This window comes from Haliaeetus leucocephalus, unplaced genomic scaffold (genome assembly GCF_000737465.1).
Source record: "Haliaeetus leucocephalus isolate CR32 unplaced genomic scaffold, Haliaeetus_leucocephalus-4.0 Scaffold228, whole genome shotgun sequence".
NCBI lineage: Eukaryota > Metazoa > Chordata > Aves > Accipitriformes > Accipitridae > Haliaeetus > Haliaeetus leucocephalus.
In genome coordinates, this window is record NW_010972664.1 from 19,243,722 (window position 1) to 19,260,936 (window position 17,215).

The following is a 17,215-nucleotide window of genomic DNA, read 5'->3' on the forward strand; positions in this document are numbered from 1 at the left end:
GCAGAGAGGATGGGGGATGATACGGCCAATATCCACAAGAGAAAATAGGGGGCGGGGGGGGGAGCAAAGAAGCTGTTTCCACTTTTGGCCACAACTTGCCATTGGGGCCTGAAGCCCCCAGCTAACCGCTTTACAGAGCGGCATTCTTGGCCGCTGCCTCCGCAGCCTCAAACCTTGCTTTCTCCCCCCCCCCCCCTTTCCTCTCCCCAGATAAACACTTGTCCATCCCTCCCTCCGCCTCCTTCCCACCTCTCCCCCCTCCTTTCCCAGCCGTTGAGGGATGGACGGCGGACAATGGTGGTATTGAGCTGCCCGCAGTGAATACTGGGCCTGTCCTCCCCCAGTGCCAGCGCCCGCAGCTGAGCCCCGAGCCCGGCAGCACCCGCTGCCCACCCGGGCACGCTCCCCCATCCCAGCACGGGAGAAGGGAGATTAAATTAACGGAGAGGAATCAGCCGTACGTTTTACTGCCGAGGCCGGCCTGCCGTTCTCCCAGCTCTGCTCTCCTCTGCCTGCGGGAGGGATGGGGGAAAGCTGCTCTTAGGGATGGAGGGGGAAGCAAAGAGCTTGGTTGGGGTGGCAGAGAAGCGGGTGTGAAAGATAAAGCTGAGGGAAGCTCTGCTGCGAGTTGCTGTCCTGCGTGGTCACAGCCCTGCTGCCCGAGTGTGCAGGATGGGAGAAAACGGGTCTTGGATGCTGCCTGCTTCGCCTAGAGCCTTACGGGGATACCCAGACTGGAGAGATGTACCAAATGGTTCCATGTCATACAAGTGGCCGCACGGGCTGGGATCAAAGGTCCCTCTAACCCTGGGTCCTGTCTCTGAGCACAGCCCCAAGCCAATGCCTAGGGAATTGCACAAGCACAAGGCAAGCGTGCAGCGGTACTGCCCTAGGGCACTTCTCTCATTTCCAGTGATTTGTGGCTAAGGCATGTCCCCAGCCAGTGGCAGTGTCTTTGTAGTTAATGGCCCTCGATTGATTTTCTTCTTCCAGGAATGTATGGAAAGGCCGTGCTGTCTATGAGTACTTAAACAATCCCTGCATGTGTTAAAGGCCCACAAATTAAGGGCTAAGGTCACGACACTACTGCTCCAGTGCCAGGCATGCAGCGGCAAAAGAGACGACTGCTTTGTATTCAAGCCAAGGAGTGAGCCCATTCAGACGTTTCCCCTGCAGGAGACTTGGGGAGGATGGCACCAGAGAGGGGGAGCAACGAGAAGGAGCTAAGGGGTTAATCCGCACACTGGATGTTCCCAAGCTGCTGCAGAGAGAGATTTCACCTGACAAGGGTATCGCTCTGAAGACGACCATGCTGCTGATGGACTAGTAGCCACTGCTCTAGGGCTGTGGAGAGCACAGGGGACAGAGAGATGCCCTCAGACTGCTGGCATGCCAGACGATGGGCATCACCAAGAGGAAACCTCTGCACTCTTGTGACAGAGTTCGAGTACAGCGAAAAGACCCGGTCCCATACGAAGTTACCGATGATAGAAACGCACCCCTCTCGCGAGTCAGAGTGTTGCATGGATCCTTTTTACAAGGGTCTCCCACATATGTTTCATCTACATTTAATAAGAGCTATTGTATGTTAATTAAATGCCAGTGGAGTAAGGAAAACATATTTGTCGAAGATTAACTATTATGCAATGCAAGAAGCATCTGCCACCCAACTGCTAGAGCTCACTAAATATTTCCTTATCTCAGAGTATTTACTTAGGAGGCAATAACTATCCAGTTAAATCTAAATTTAATGCTTAGTTAAATATAGTTCATGGAAAGTGGCACCAATATGTTTTACACAGAGAACGACAGAGGGGGGGTTCAGGGAGGGAGAAAGAAGGAATCCTGTCCCCAGACTCCGGTAACACCCCGACTCGAGGTGGGACCGCATGTGGCCGTGCCTCCCTACAAAGTGGGGCACATCACAGCGGACTTGGAGGCACCTCTCTGCTGAGATGGAAGCACAGGGGAAGCCTTCATCTTCTTCAGCATTTATACAACCCTCATTAGAACCACCATAGCATAGCTATTTAATAATAATAATCATAATAAACAGAGAGGCGAGGACAAAATTCCCTCGAGGGTCTTGTAAACCTGGGGAAAAAACAAAACAAAACCAAAACCTAAAGCTGATAGGTCTTATTTGCTTTTAGAAGCGTAGAGAAACAAAAGGAAGGGGTTGCCTGGGTATAAAAGGCCAAACAAGCAGGAATCACACAAATCCTAGGAGAGAACCTCCTGAGTAAAATAAATAATGTTATTTTTGTACGTGTTCCCAGAAGAAATAACTCTCTGGACCCATCTCCCCCTGCTGGAAGCAGATAACAAAACAGCAGGTCTGCTTTCTAACTTTCCTACCTTCTGAAAACTTAAGAATTCAGGTAAACAATCAGAGCACAGACACCACAAATCCATACTGCCATCTTTTAATGCCATTTACCAATACTCCTGGTAGGTGCAGGACTGGCAGGGCCAGCCTGACTGAGCAAATTTTGTCACTACGCGGTTCGGGAATGGATGGGGCAGCATGAGCCCAGCCCTACAGGTACCACATCACCCTCCTGCAATGCAAACCCCTTACACCCTGTTCAAAGGGAACGTGGCCTAGAGCAGCACCCTTTGATGAGCGCGGGCTGTACGGCACCACTAAAGACACGACAGAAACCCTTGGATGACAGGTTTAGGAAGGTGTCTGCGTTTCCACGCTATGGGTGTGGGATGGCTCTGCATGGAAGCTGGAGGGAAAACAGCAGCACAAGCGGACACAGCCTGGCTTAGCCTTACTCTCCCTGGCTTTGAGGGAAACGTGCTGGAGACATCACAGTCTGGGCATCTAAGCCAGCCGAAGGAGAAACCCTCCATGCTGGCCCTGGATAGGCAGCTTCTGCTGAGATATGCAGTGCCGAGATGCTCTGGGACTGGTACTCGGGTCACCTCTGCCTACACGTGTGGCAGCTCGGTTTTACAGATACTCAGGGACTGATGCTGTGAAAGCCTGAAGTGCCATCTGCTTTTCACGGAGAGCCAACAGACACTGAAAGCATGGACTCTGGCCACCAATAGGGATGGGGTTTTTTTTGCATTTGAGGTGGCTAAAAGCAAAGAGCAATCCATGGAAACTTCACGAAATGCCAACTGCAGCAGCCATCTGTATGATGTGGATGGCTGCCCTCTAGGAGCTAAAATGAGGCTCATCAGCTCACGCCACAAACAGCCACAAAATGGCAACTGTTGTCACTTGACTTTCATTCACTACCAACCATACCAGAACTGGTGACTTGTTCCCAAATATTGCTGGATTTGGGGAAAAGACATTTCTGAAAAAATACAAAAAGAGAACCGCTCACACAAGTCTCCAGACCCTTTCACGACCAACACGATTGTTTTAAGGGGAGTGCATAACTGCTCTGCCAGCAGAGTCCAAGCATCTAGGGACTTTATTTAGGGTATCTGCAATGATGAGTGAAAACGTATGATGTTTTGTGAGCTATAACGTGTTTAGTCAAGATACACTGCTGTCCTCAGCAGCAGAACCTGCTCAAAGCTTCTCAGCCATGCAAGGAAAATGCAATTTTGTTGCATTGGCAGAGGAGTTATGGAGAGGAACAGGGAAGAGCCAAAGGGGTTTCAGCACATGGGGAGGAAGATTAAGAGACCGTGGCAGGGAGTGATCTCACCTTCCTCTCTTCCTTCCTATACCTGCAGCTCCTACATGCACACATTTCTAGCCTGCTGTGTAAGGGCAGCATCCTGCTCCAATTTATTAAGCAGCTACGTTTCACTGTCCTTTGGTTCCTCAGATATAGGGAGCCACAGGAGTAGAAGAGGAGGAGGAAAGGCAGGGCGAGGAGAGAGGTGGAAAATCCTTTGAATGCAGCAGGTGCCTCTAGAGGCAGACTGAGGAGGAGGAGGCGGCCTTTCACTGGTAAATGCCCTTCTCCTCAGACTCCAAGAGAGTTCCCGTAGGTCACACTCTGCCCGCTCCTTCAGCTACACCTGCTGGATAAAGGGGCCTCCATCCATACCAGGCCAGAGTCTGCTGGAAAGGGCGGAGAAATAATTTCCATGAGTCGACTGAAAAGAAGAAAGTCTGCTAAGGACAGGATGCTGCCTACCAAACTTGATCCTGTGCCGACTGGAACATCAATGCCTCTTACTCATATCCCCAAGGCACTTACGGAAGACACGTTCTAAGGAAAAATTCTGCAGTTTGAGAAAGATGTATGTGTATGATGGCCCTAATACTAGAAGTAACCGTTCCAGCATATGCTTTATTTTAAGAAAGATATATGTTTTATGAATATTTTGCAAGTCTATAAATTAAACTGGCTTTTGATGCTGAAAATCAGAGCCAGCTTAGGCCTGAGACTCCAGACGTGTAATGCAACAAGACCAAGCTTCCTCTGAAGTAAGGACCTCATTAGGTAGAAGGATTTACTACATCGAGAACACCCAGATAGGACATAACTGTGGATGATACTATGCATGCACAACACCTCTTTCTAAGTGCGGTCACTGAGCTGTAACAGAACTTCCTCCTTTACAAGAATAATAGCTGATTTCCACCAATTTGTAACCTTGTTACTATGCAATCGATCTAGTTTCACAATTGATCAGCTTGGTGTGGACAATTTAGAGGCCAAGGGCCAGGTTCTTAATTGCTGTAAGCTGACATATCACCACCGCTGTCAAAAGATCTATGCTGACTTCCACCAGCTAAACACGAGGCCTTGAGTTTTGAAGTTCATCTACTTCTCTGCTGTGTGGGTAGAAAACTGTGTTAAAACCTTTGAAAAAGAAAACCTTGTTTGACTGGATAAAGAGATTTTGTGCTCTGACTTTTCAGAGAGTTTCACCTTTAGTTAAAGACCAAATCTAAAGCTTGGGCAGGAGGAAAATAGCAGCCTGAAGATGCCTTTTTTTCAGCAGGATACGACCAAGTGGGATTAAAGAATTAGCACTGCAATTGGTTTGTGGCCTTAATTACTGACTGCTACCGCAGCAAGTGCTTCTGGAACTACAAAGTCATTGGCAACAGGTCCTTCCTACCTGAGAGGAACGAGAAACAGAGAGCACTTCCCTTTTCATTAAAACAAAAGTTGCCTTTCCGACCTTACAAATGCAACAAGCATAAAAGCCATCAGTAGCATCGAGAGCATGGCGCTGCCTTTTCCCCTGAAAGATCACATATCATCAGCGACTTCCTTGCCGACACCTCAGAACCGAGCTCTGCAGCTGCTGTTTGTCAGAGGGTGTCAAATCATTTCGAAATCACGGGAGGCCACACCGCTGGGCGACTGCTGCTGCGTGGCGGGGAGCCAAACCTCCTGCCATCTCCCAGCTGAGTCAGCAGCCCCGGTGGGAAACTGCGTGACCTGTTCTCCCACGGAAGGCCGGCTCATGGCTTCGGAAGCAGGGAAGGAGCTGATCCCAGTTCTGATGTTTCGCTCGGAGACAAGGTGTTACGTTGACCTGTATTTTCCAAACGTGGCTATAGGAGTTAGGCGTGCAAATCTAGACAAGCAGTCCATACCTCCCACTGAGGACAGCTTCAAGATCTCTTTTCTTTTTATATCTGGGAGTGAAATCATTGTTTCACCAATGTCAAGTAACTCTCGATGAGTCAGGCGGAGCCAGGGTTCAACCCTGCAAGTCTTTCAAGAATTCAGTTCCCATAGGAAGGCAATCGCGCTCTCTACTTAGACCTATTATCCCCCAAAAAACTTTCCTCCCAAGGCTGGCGAATATTTACGGCCCTTAACACAATTAGGATTGACTTCACAGAAGGAGGCTAGAAGAGTTAGCACTCCTTCCCAACACACAAGCAGAGAGATGACCCAGAGGTTGGGATGTTCTAGGAGGACTTGGGAGATATCCAGTCCCAATTTCCTCAGTGAATTTGGGTAAATCACTTAATGAGGCATTCACAAAGGCGTAAAAAGCTAATCTCCCTTAGGCTCCCTCTGCCCTCAGAGAGATAATCTTCTCTTGAGGGCACTTCAGACCAGATGCCTAATTTAGCTGTTTAAAATTGTCCTGTCTCTCAGGGCGTGTCAAAGTTTCCAGCTACAGAGCAGAGATCCTAACATACCCTTAGTTTCCAATAGTATTCAAAGGATGAAGCACCAAAGACTGCAGGGTGATCTGACACTACAATACAGAAAGCCCCTGCAAGACAGAATCTACAGAACACGCCAGGCGTGATCTATTTCTAACGTACTCATTAACAGGCCCCAAAACAACTGCCTGGCAGTTGCAAGGGATGTTAGGATCGCTGCAGACAGGAATTCTGTACAAGTAAGAGGTGATCAAACCCGTTCTGCTGAGCCTTGCTGCATATTCGATGACCTGCTCTGGCATGGAGTTCTCAACACAATGCTAATGGATGAGAATAATCATTCTGACAGTGATGATTCGGAAGAGAGCTCCAAAGTCTTGCTGAAATGATACATGCTACACATTCATCATCACCAGAGAATTAATTTTATTGTGAAGAATAGAGTGCAGCAGGCTGTTGTGCTGCGCATTTTCTTGTCCATTACAGAAGCTCCAACATAGCTTTTATGAAACTTAAACTGAGGCCTTCAGCGAGACAAGAAAGATTCTCAAGATTTGTGATGCTATCAGGAGACCAGGCACTGTCAGAAAGCCTCACGCGCAACAAGACGAGAGAGAAATTTGTATGCAGAAATTTGGAGAAGGGTCCCTTTGAAACTATGACCTGCCTGAATTCAAGCTTCTGAAAACGTTTCCAATCATTTCTCCGCATTCAGGTCTGAAAATGAGGAAAACACATCTTTAACACGTCCAGATTTTCAAGATGACAAGCCAGGAGAACTGTCTCACAGACGCAGGCTCAGTTAATACCATTCTTACAGGCTATGAGGTCTAGGACATCTCTGCATCAGCATTTGGAGTTAGTGCCTGCCTACTCTTTCAACATATATTTTCTACTTTTTCAGCTTTTCTTCTCCCCTTTCCCACACTACCTCTCTGCTCCTTTCTCCAAACTCCTCAGCCTGGTATTTTCAAGTTTCTCTCCCTTTCCTAGGCTGCTCCCATGCCCCGTTTCCGTCAGGCGCAGTCATATTCATACATTGTAAAGCTAGGAGGGAATTCTCAGATCATCCTGTCCAACTGCCTGCCCCAAGCCACAGAAACTCACCCACTTCTTCTGGCAAGAAGCTACAACCAGTGGGTCAGCCAGAACACCTTCTTAAAGAAAGGCTCTCGGCTTTGGTTTAAGCAGGCCCAACTGCAGAGATCTACCCTACGTCAGTGGGTTTAATGATTAATTACCACCCCAGGTTAAGAATTTTTCATGTTGTTTTAAGCACAAATATTCTTTCCTTTATCATCCAGCCACTGAATCGAATCATGCTTTTGTCTGCTTAGATTAAATGGTCAGCTGTTGTTAAATACCACCTCCTCGAAAAATTATGTTGTACCTGTTTGAGCCTCACTTTGTACCACTTTTGTTCCTAGTCCAATACTTTGCCACAAATGCCCAACACCTGGTGCCGGAGAGGGAAATGGGTTGTTTTCAGCAGCTTCTAAGAGAGCCGGCAAATACCAGATTAATAGCACTGTCCTGGAGATGAGGCCAGATAGCACAGAAGTAGGGCCAGGAGTGGGAATTTTAGGTCCAAGTCTAAGCATGGGGAAGGGGGAAGTAGGAGTTGGGGGGAATTATAGAGGACCTGCCTACCAAGAGGTGTAGGAATAAAGTAGCTTCTCAGGGAGAGGAAGCATTTTGCTGGAGGCGATTTCAGCAGCTGGTTCTGTCAGACAGGACCGAGGAGCCTCCAGCATGGTCCCGTGCTCGGATGCGGGAGCAGCGGAGCTGTACAGCCTCTGGGCTTCACTGCTTGGAGCAGAACCCTGTCTCAGAACCACCCTGCTTCAGTCTCATCCCAACTCATGTTTAAGTCAACTTGGATAAGGCAAAACAAACCCGAGTGCGGGCATACTTGCAAACCGCTCAAATGAAGCGATACCTATCAGAAAAAGCAGTATCTCTAAAGGGACAGAAATTCTTCTCTGAACCGCTGCTTGCAACGCTGCTAAGGCTGGGCTGGATGAGGGATGCACATGTCCTGAAACAGCTCCTTAAGGCAGAGGTCTGGGGGGGTATTTATAAAAGCTTCCAGGCAAGAGGGAGAATAGGCAGGTATTCTCCTGGAGGGGTGTAGAATCTCTGTGGGAACTTGACCTGTCAGAGCCAGGCTCAGGCCCTGAAGTGCCAGCAGACAGCCCCCCCTCTACTGACAATTTACTCAGCTCCAGCAACCTGTTAGATTCAGCAGCTTGTGGGGCTTTATGAAACAAAGAGCGACAACCTGAATGGGAACGGAAGCATTGCTTCCTATGAAACCCCTGGGGATTTGTGCATAGTCCTGGTCTTCAGCGACACTTCACTGCCTTCCTAATTTTTATACCACACGCCAGTATTTTTTGAATAATGTAATGAGCCTGCTAGCTTCTTCCAGCAGGCAGAGATCAGGGAAGGACAAAGAGCAGGTTGGTCAGAGCACCCTAGCAGCTGGCTGAACAAAGGCAGGGGATGTGAAAAAAAATCACTACAGTTGGATCAGACCAGAGCAGGGTAACAAACAAACAAACAAAAAAGCCTAAAGAAAACCTTTGACGATGAGATGGAGCTCTGAGTAGGGCTCTTCCACACTTCATTGCTTGCCCTCTGATACAGGAATGGACTGGAAGATGAACCCCAGATACCAGACCTATAGCACTGGTGGGTGAGGCTACCTCGAGTGTCCTCAGGGAATATCTATCACTGATTGCTTTTTAGTCAAAGTCATTGTCCATAAGAGCATTTCACCCTATTCTTTCTGTCTGCAAGGAATCATCCTGTGTTTGCCAGACATAAGTGGGAATCTGGGGAGGGGGGAGCTGATTTTGTGAAATGGAGGGCTTTGAGTCACTTGAGCATCTGCTTCTGAGCTTTTGGTAGGACAACCACTTTCACATACCGTCATGAGAAAGAACGGTAAAAATGGTTTACCAGAGCCGCTTTTCGGCTGGTGAGTGTATAGCATGAAGGAGCTATCAGGAAAGCTTTTTACAGGCCTGGGATGATAAAACGCTGCTGCCAAATGCATGGAGTTACCTGCCCAACCTACTGATTTGATGGGAGTCTGCGGGAGAAGGAGCCTGAAGCTCAAAGACTTTTCCCATTCAAGTTGTCTATCAGCGTCTGAAATGTCAAAGGCGATCCTGACAGGCAGAAGCCCCTTGGACGAATCCTGGCCCCGATATAGTCAAGTGGAGCTTTGCCACCGATTTCAGTGGGGCTACAATGTCACTTCTTGATTCTGCCTCTCACCCTCATTCCCTGTAAATTCCTCTTGGCTGGAGAATGAGCGGAACACAAAGAACAAAGCAAATGTGGAAATTAAGGCATACCCTTCAAATTCACATCCATTTAACTGAATTACAACAATTTTCCAGTAAGCTTATTGCTCATCAAAGTGAGGAACAAACAGTTAATCTGACTAGCCTCAGACAGACCCAGCATAAGAAAATTAAGTGTAAATTTCTCCTGCTCCCAGCTCTGTCAGGACACCCCTGTTCTGTCCATCAACATGCCCTGGTATTCCTGCCCCCTCTCCCCATCTGCTGATGTAGCTAAGTCCTGAAAAGAAGAAGCTGCTATTGCCCATCAATTTTTAATGTAGCAAGGAAAAGGCTGCAGGAAGAAGAATATTTGGTGGCATTTACTCCCTATGATCAAAGCCATTTCATGTCTCTTGTGTGATATTATTAGAACACAATACAAAGCGAAAGCAGCGTTCAGACTAAGGTCCCTATACAAGAAACACTTTCTGCAGAGGAGAACGCAAGAACCAATGCCAGCAGGAAGCCCATATTCTTATAGCATCTTTCTGCCCATGTCTATCTGCAGGGAATTACATGACAGAAAGAGCCAAGCAGGTACCTTAAGTCCAGTCCCCTCTTCTCACAAGCACAATGTTCAATGGGACATCCCCACTCACCTTCCAACACCCTAAGGCACGTGTATGGCCAGCAGTAAGAGACCCAAGTCTAAAGAGATAAGATGCCACAGAAAGAACTGTATTTTAGGTCTCTGCTGTCGCTGGTATTTGTTAATTAAAACTCCCGGGGATGACAGGAAAAAGACTATATATCAAAAGCAAAAGTCAACTGCTAATAGGAGTAGGGTGCAGCTAACTCTAGGTTCTCCTGTTCCCAAACCCAGCAATTACTTCTGTACTGACTGCGTGCTTGCGACACACCAAGCAACCACCCGAGAGAACGTAATGCCAGAGAGAGACCTGACATGACCTGTCTCTGTTCTATCACTAGCTGGGCCAATCCTCCAGCACCAAGAGGCAGACGAAGGCCACGCAGGAAGATCTGTTAAGCACCCAGAGAGGAGAAAAGGAATTTTTAGCTAGCAGGAAAGAGGATAGTGGGGTTTAAACAGATTTGGCTCTCTGGAAGTCTGGATTAGTTCCAGACCTTTCCTTTTCTTCCCTCTGCTAAAGAACATAACGGAGTACACACACCAATACAAGTTTTTGAAAAGCTTCTTCCTCTGACTTCAGACAAACTCTCTGCATACCCCTGACAAACATGGACATACCAGAATATTTCCCTGGGAAATATCTACACTAGCTGAATATGCTGTAATTACAAATGGCGACGTCTTATCACCATCATTCAAACAACAATAAAACTCAGACACCAAGAGGCCAAACTGATCAAACTCCTAGCCATGAGCGATGTATCCCATGCAGATCACCCCCACTGTTGTTCGAGACCTTCTGAAACAAATCTGGTAAGTGTTTGATGAGCACTTCATGAAAAGCCAATGCCTTGTTCACATTATACCTCTGATGGCGTTCAGGACACATTGCTCATACCAACTGTCCTTTTCAGCCTCTGTTCCGTGGCTGAAAGACTGAGATATCTGTGAGCAAGCGTCAAGGTTCAACAAGTAGCAGGGATACCTGTGCAAAAATATTTTCCTATTGAGTCACACTGCTGATACAAGACTCTTGACTGCTCGCTGTAAACCATCGTACCAACACATTTGCACTAATATCACAAAACCAAAGTCATGGGAACCGCAACTGAAGTTCAAGTGAAATGTAAGCATTTTGGTAAACATCATGTCTGTGACTGAATGCTGACAGCAGTCATGCAGATGTTTACAGAGGTAACAGAAAGCCTCTGAATAGCCCCTGCTGCTTTTACGTTCTTCCGAGCTGGGCTCTGATGAGGGCTCTGTACTGGACAGCTCTTTCTATGCCACCGTGCAAATGAAGCACTGTCGACTGAAGCAGAGGAAGACTGTGAACACTCAAAAGCGTAGAGAGAAAACTGCAAGAAATCAACACTCCATATATAACATGGTTGCAGTCACTCAAAGCTTTGCAATGAGAAATCTCCGTGAAGCAGAAGTTCTGTTTATACACAGGAAAGTGGGAATACATTATGGCTTAAATCTTTGGACTGAAAAGGTGGTTTGCTTTTACTGGCACAGAGAATTGCACAAAGGATTTAGGTTTCACGCAGGGCGAACTCTCCCCACGCCACAACAGAGCTGCGGGTGATGTACCAGGCACTGCAAGTCCATAAGGAAAGAAACTTTGGTGAGGGAGAGTCAGGGTACAGTCCTCTGGGGAAAGGGCCATAGCACACCATTATGCTCTGTGTGTGTGTGTGAGCAAACGAAGTGAGACTGGCATATGTGATATTCCAACCTACTGGAATGACTGAATAGGAAAAAGATAAAGTTTTAAGTTCTGTGGTCTTTTTGTCAGGGAATAATGCTTACAACAAGAAGGCCTTGACTCTGTGTAAGCACTGCTCAGCAATAACTAAAACATCCCTGAATTATCAACACCGTTTTCAGCACAAATCCAAACCACAGCCCCATACTAGCTACTATGAAAAAAAGTCAGCCCAGACAGAAAGGGCAGAAAAACCCTGTTTCATCTGGAGATCAAGTCTTCCTTATAATTTCCAGTATGATTCTCAAGCTTTCTAAAGATCTCCTCACTCCCAGGAGCTAAGCTTAAAACACACAGTTTGAGCAGTGCCTTGGCTAGGGTAGAGTCAATGTCTTGATGACTGGGGAACATGCGATGTACTTCTAGTTTACTAGATGTATTCAAGTCCCAACAGAAAGATTCAAGATGTCACCAATATTGGACAGATGACCCTTAGCTCTGCACTCAAGAGCTTTTACGACGTGAAGCCGGGGCCCGTTGTTTCTAGTTCCTGTAATATCTTTCCATAAAGCTGCCAAGTGTTTGGATAGCTGTATGGGAGATGGATGGGGGTTGAGTATACAGAGAGAAATACTTCGTGATTGGAATATGATTATCGAGCTAATGAACCTCTAAAGGCAAATCTAAAAAGGATGCGCAAGCTGCTCAACTTTGTCCAATTCCCTGAATCTAGCAGTTCAGGATAACTTTCCCCAGCAGGTTATAACTCTCCTCTTCCTCGACTATTTTGCCAGCGTGGAAGAGATTGCCAAATTCTAGCATCCCCCTGAAAGATGCAAAGCTGTTTGGATGACTCATCTGGCAACCACAGCCACTAAGTCACATTAATACTAAGTCAGAATAGAAAACTTTGAAAAATTAAGGTAGAGGGAAATAAAGTTTCAGACTAGTAAGTGTTTCAGGAAAAAAACCCAAAGCATTCAAGTGTTATTTGTAGATGCTCTCCTTTTGTCTTAGACCAGCCAGAGAAATGGTTAATGCTTTCTGATTTTTTCTTAACAACACTTGGAATATAAGCAATGAGAAATAAAGAGGAAAAAACAATGTAAGAAAAGTTTCTTCTTATTCCCTCATCAGACTTTCTCAAAAGGAAATAGAGGAAGCCCACAGTAAGACTTCTACTCGTCAAAAGTAGGGGAAACTCCAACTGGAGACTGCATTTAGGATTTAAACTTGGTATAGATGTTCTTTTAAGAAAATTACTCTTACTTGCCCTGTCCATAGTGGGATTTAGGAAGTGCAAAGAACAAGTATTTAACTAGCTAACGTGTATTAACAGCTTAGCACAAATAAGGCAGTATGCTTCCATGATGTATTAAAAGTCAGTTAAACCTTCGGCTACTTCTTGCCATTATGCTTAACATGTTAAAACCATACTGCCTTGTTTTCATTAGGCTGTTAATACATGCCCCCAAAGACAGCTTTGCCTTAAAGCTCCCATGAGAAAGACCTAAAGGTTTAGCTACGTTGGCAAACCCATCTGAAGTTGACATACTGCTGATGTGGCTGTAACGTACTTCTTATCTCTCCATTCCCCCAATAAACACCCTTGGCAAAAAGATTACAAGGCCAGGGAGCTGCACCTGCACTTCGGCTCTTGTGTCGCATTCGGCATTGCAATTCCCTCCTGCCTACAATTAGAGTAACAAAAGTTTATAGCATGGACCTGATCCTGGACACAAGAAAGTGGAGGCCTGCCGGCAGGTTGGCAGAATTTCAGCTGCTGCACGTCAGTTCACACAGTCAAAGTGAGGCTCGTCCTGAAATTGTCTTGCTTTGGTTCATGACTTCTGACCATAGGGTAGGAAAGAAAACGCTACCTGTCCCAGTACCTTTAGGAAAGAAAAATCAGGCTGGATTCACAAAGGGAAGCATTTGGTAGGATTTCCCCAAATCCGCAAGCTGCCTTTGCATGACTCAAAATTAGGTTTTCAACATTAATTCCAAAAGAAAATTTCCTGCCTCTGCTGAACCATAACGCTTTAAATGTACCCACTGCCCCTTCAGAGTAAGGGCTGGTCCCCATATATTCTCCACTTCCCTTGTGCTGTTTCTTTGTGCAGCTTGCTGAAGAAGAAATTATATTCTTTCTTCTGCCCTTTTCCTTGTTCAGGCAGGACAGTCACCTGGATGTCACCAGGCCAGAGATCTAGTTGTCAGGCACCAAACTACCATCAGAGAGTATAAAAGAGGCTCTTGAGGCCCTGGTGGCACATTCACCATGTGTGCTTCCTCTGCTTTACAGCTGACTCACACGGAGAACCACCAGGCTCTCTCCAGGACAGGAAAAATAACTGTATATTATCTGTTTAAAAGCCTCCTAATCCTTAGGCAACAACTGAGTAGTAACTGCAGTGATAGGGCAAATCTTTCTGCTTCATATTAATAAACGCTAATGCAATATTACCACTTGCTGTATCAAAGGCTTTTATGTAAATGACTTTTTTTTTTTTTTTCTAAAACAAAGAATACATGTGTGGAAGGACTTGGATGTTTAAGACTTTGCTTAGGTTTCCATTTGCTGCATCATGTTGGCATTGAGGAACTAGACTACATCACTGGAAATAAACGGAAATCGAGCAAAGAGTGCAAATGGGGAAAAAGCAAATTACCCTCTGTGTCTTAACAATCTGACACATCATTTGCCAGACCAGGGGGGAAATTCTCTTCTCCCAAGGAGTATCATTGTTATCTTTTTAAGGAGACCAACTGCCAAACGTCAGTTTTGGAGTCACTGCTTGCCCTAGATATCCGTTTGCTGACATAGGGACACACAAAGTCATGCCAGCGAGGGAGCGACCCGCCAATGCCAGTTGTGTCTTCTGCAAGTGCGTTTTCTCTAGAAGGCATAATGCAATTACGAGAGATTCTGCACAGCTCCATCTTGTTCCCATTAATTGCACAGACAGAAAGAGCCCACACCAAAACACGGCACCTCTGGAGCCGAGTTACCCACTCGTGTCCACTGATGTCCTTTCCATGGGCAACTTCTTGTCCCATGGGGGATGGCTGTGTAATATGACTACCTTTAGCCCATTTCCACAGATGCCCTGGTTCACACTTGGGTTGTAGCTCAGGTCACTAACAGCCCGGCACTCCTGGTCCTGCACGGTTCCTTTCCCTCGGTGAAATCACGGCACTCATATTTCCACCGTGAGAACAGAACACCCTAGATAAACTTGTGCATATTGTTTGCCTGGTCCTAAATCCTCACTTAGGAATAGCCTTAAGCTCCAGCCAGTACTTACACTGCTCTGGCTGTGTCTCACCAGGTACTCCGTCTTCGCTAGCGTACCTTCAGTAAACCACCCAGATTTTTGCGGGGTAGTTTCGTAGGGATAAACACATACCTCTAGTGTAGCCGTGGGACTCCACTGACATAGCACTGGCCTTGGATGAGGCAGTGATGCCCTACGGGGGTTGTAGCACAGCCAGGCAGAATGGCTGAAAAGAGAGAAGAGCGCTGAGGCCTTTAAACTACAGCTCCCGTGAGAGCCAGTGATACTGCCGGGTAAACAAAGTTTATCTGCGAACTGGTTGAATTAAACAGTTCAGCTCAGTTGGTTTGAGCTGACTGAAAATACAGTACTTCATTTAGAGCTTCCCAGAGAAAGAATAAAATGTACTGCAAGTAAATACCAACAATAGCAATAATAAAAGAGGTGAAAACCACACCTTTCCCAAATGTTTGGAAACCGCACTTTCCATTTTAAATTATTGTACGCAGCAAATTGCAGAGCGTCTCACCCTTGCTAGTAGTTCCCACTGTTTTCTCCTTAATATCTAGCAAATGGAGCTTTCCATCTCCTCTCATCATTATCATCCTGATACTAACATCCTGTACAAATGCAGACAGATTTGAACTTTCATCAGAGAATCGTAGCAGCTGCTGAGCATGGAGAGGATTTTCTCCCCCCCCCCATCTTTTAAAACAATTAAAAAGAAGTATCGGACTGTTTCTATGAAAACTGTGGACTGGACAACATCTTGTAAAAAAACCCAATGCTGGCTGAAAACTGGCAGTCGCTCCATCAGTATGACAGAATAATTAAAACCAGTATGACAATAATTAGCACTTCTATAGTTCTTTTCATCCATGGATATCAAAGCACTTCACAGAAACAAGTGCAGCTACCTCAGTTTTTAAAGCTGAGCTCAGAAAAAAAAAAAAAAACAACAAATCAGAATTTTTTCCTTGTGGAAAATTCCAACAACTTCATCACTAGTTTTCATCCTAAATTAGAGTCAAGAGTTGAAATATTTTTTAAAAAATTTCCAAAATGAAGAGTGCTTAAAAAAAAAGCGCTAAGGTTGATTAGGAAATTTTGGAGTTTTCAATGGAACCAAAATGTTTTACCATTCTGAATTTAGTGCATTTTGTTTTGAGTCTCTCAGCGATGCGCTGCATCTGCCTCTGGGAAGGGAATGCCTCCTGGGAGCTGTAGTTCAGGTTTCCCCACTGCACTTAATAACTCTATTAGTTAGGCACCGCCTGTCCCCATCCTCCCCTAAGGCTGGGCCTGCCTGTCCTGCTGTTCTGCAGAAAAACATCATCAAACTATTCCTTACTGCCTCCACTGAGCTCGTGAACGGGAAGCACTGACTGCAGCAAGGAGGGCTGGACAATTTAGCGAGGAAGTAAAAATAAAACCCTGCAGCCCCAATGGACAATTTCATGCTTTAGAAGCCAGTTCGGCTCTCCTCCTATGAGTCAGTAAAGCATCCGACAGTAGATTTGACTTTTTGGATTACTGCTCTTTTGGGATGACTTCTTTCAGGTCAAGCCTGTGTCCAGGGAGATGAAGGAGCAAGTTTCTGCTGCCTTGGGTTTATGTCCGCAACTAATATGGCCATCATGTCCTTATGTCTGCAGCTTACAGATTTGTTCTTTCAAGGACCTGCCTGTCTAGAATTGGTGGGGAAGAGCAGGGCAAGTCACGATTGCTACTTACAGACATCTCGCCTCAAACCAAAGCTGCTAATGTAACTTGACAGAAGCTCGCGGTGGGTTACATACCTGGGTGCTTACTGATAGGCACCCATCTTCGTAGGTTGAGTAGTTTTAATACTGGCAATGGCACAGGACTCCGCTACCATGTCAGGTACCACGAAGATCTTCCTCTCCAGGGAGGTGGGAGATGTGCAGGGGACCAGAGGGAGCCTGAACAAGCTAGTGCTGTTCTAGGAAAGCCTGTTTACTGCATTTCCAGAGCTGGCCTGAACGTTTCAATGCCTCATTTGCGCTCCCCTTACACACACGCTAGGGCAATTTCTCTCGATGGTCCCAACTACTAGGATGCTTACTGAAGGAGGGACTTTGATGACTAATCAAACACGACTGAGCTGATTAAACTTTTGTTATTTTCTCTGACTGTTCCTTTAATAATTTCAGAGCAACAAACCACAGGAAGACTGCAGGTTCATGAGGGAGAAATCAA

The 17,215-nt window shown here is 46.2% G+C and overlaps 1 protein-coding gene across 1 annotated transcript in view; it reads right to left on the reverse strand.

The window, feature by feature from the left end:
- Nucleotides 1–17,215, reverse strand: part of LSAMP (limbic system-associated membrane protein) — a 1,004,442-nt gene that overhangs the window by 303,632 nt on the left and 683,595 nt on the right. The window lies entirely within an intron of this gene.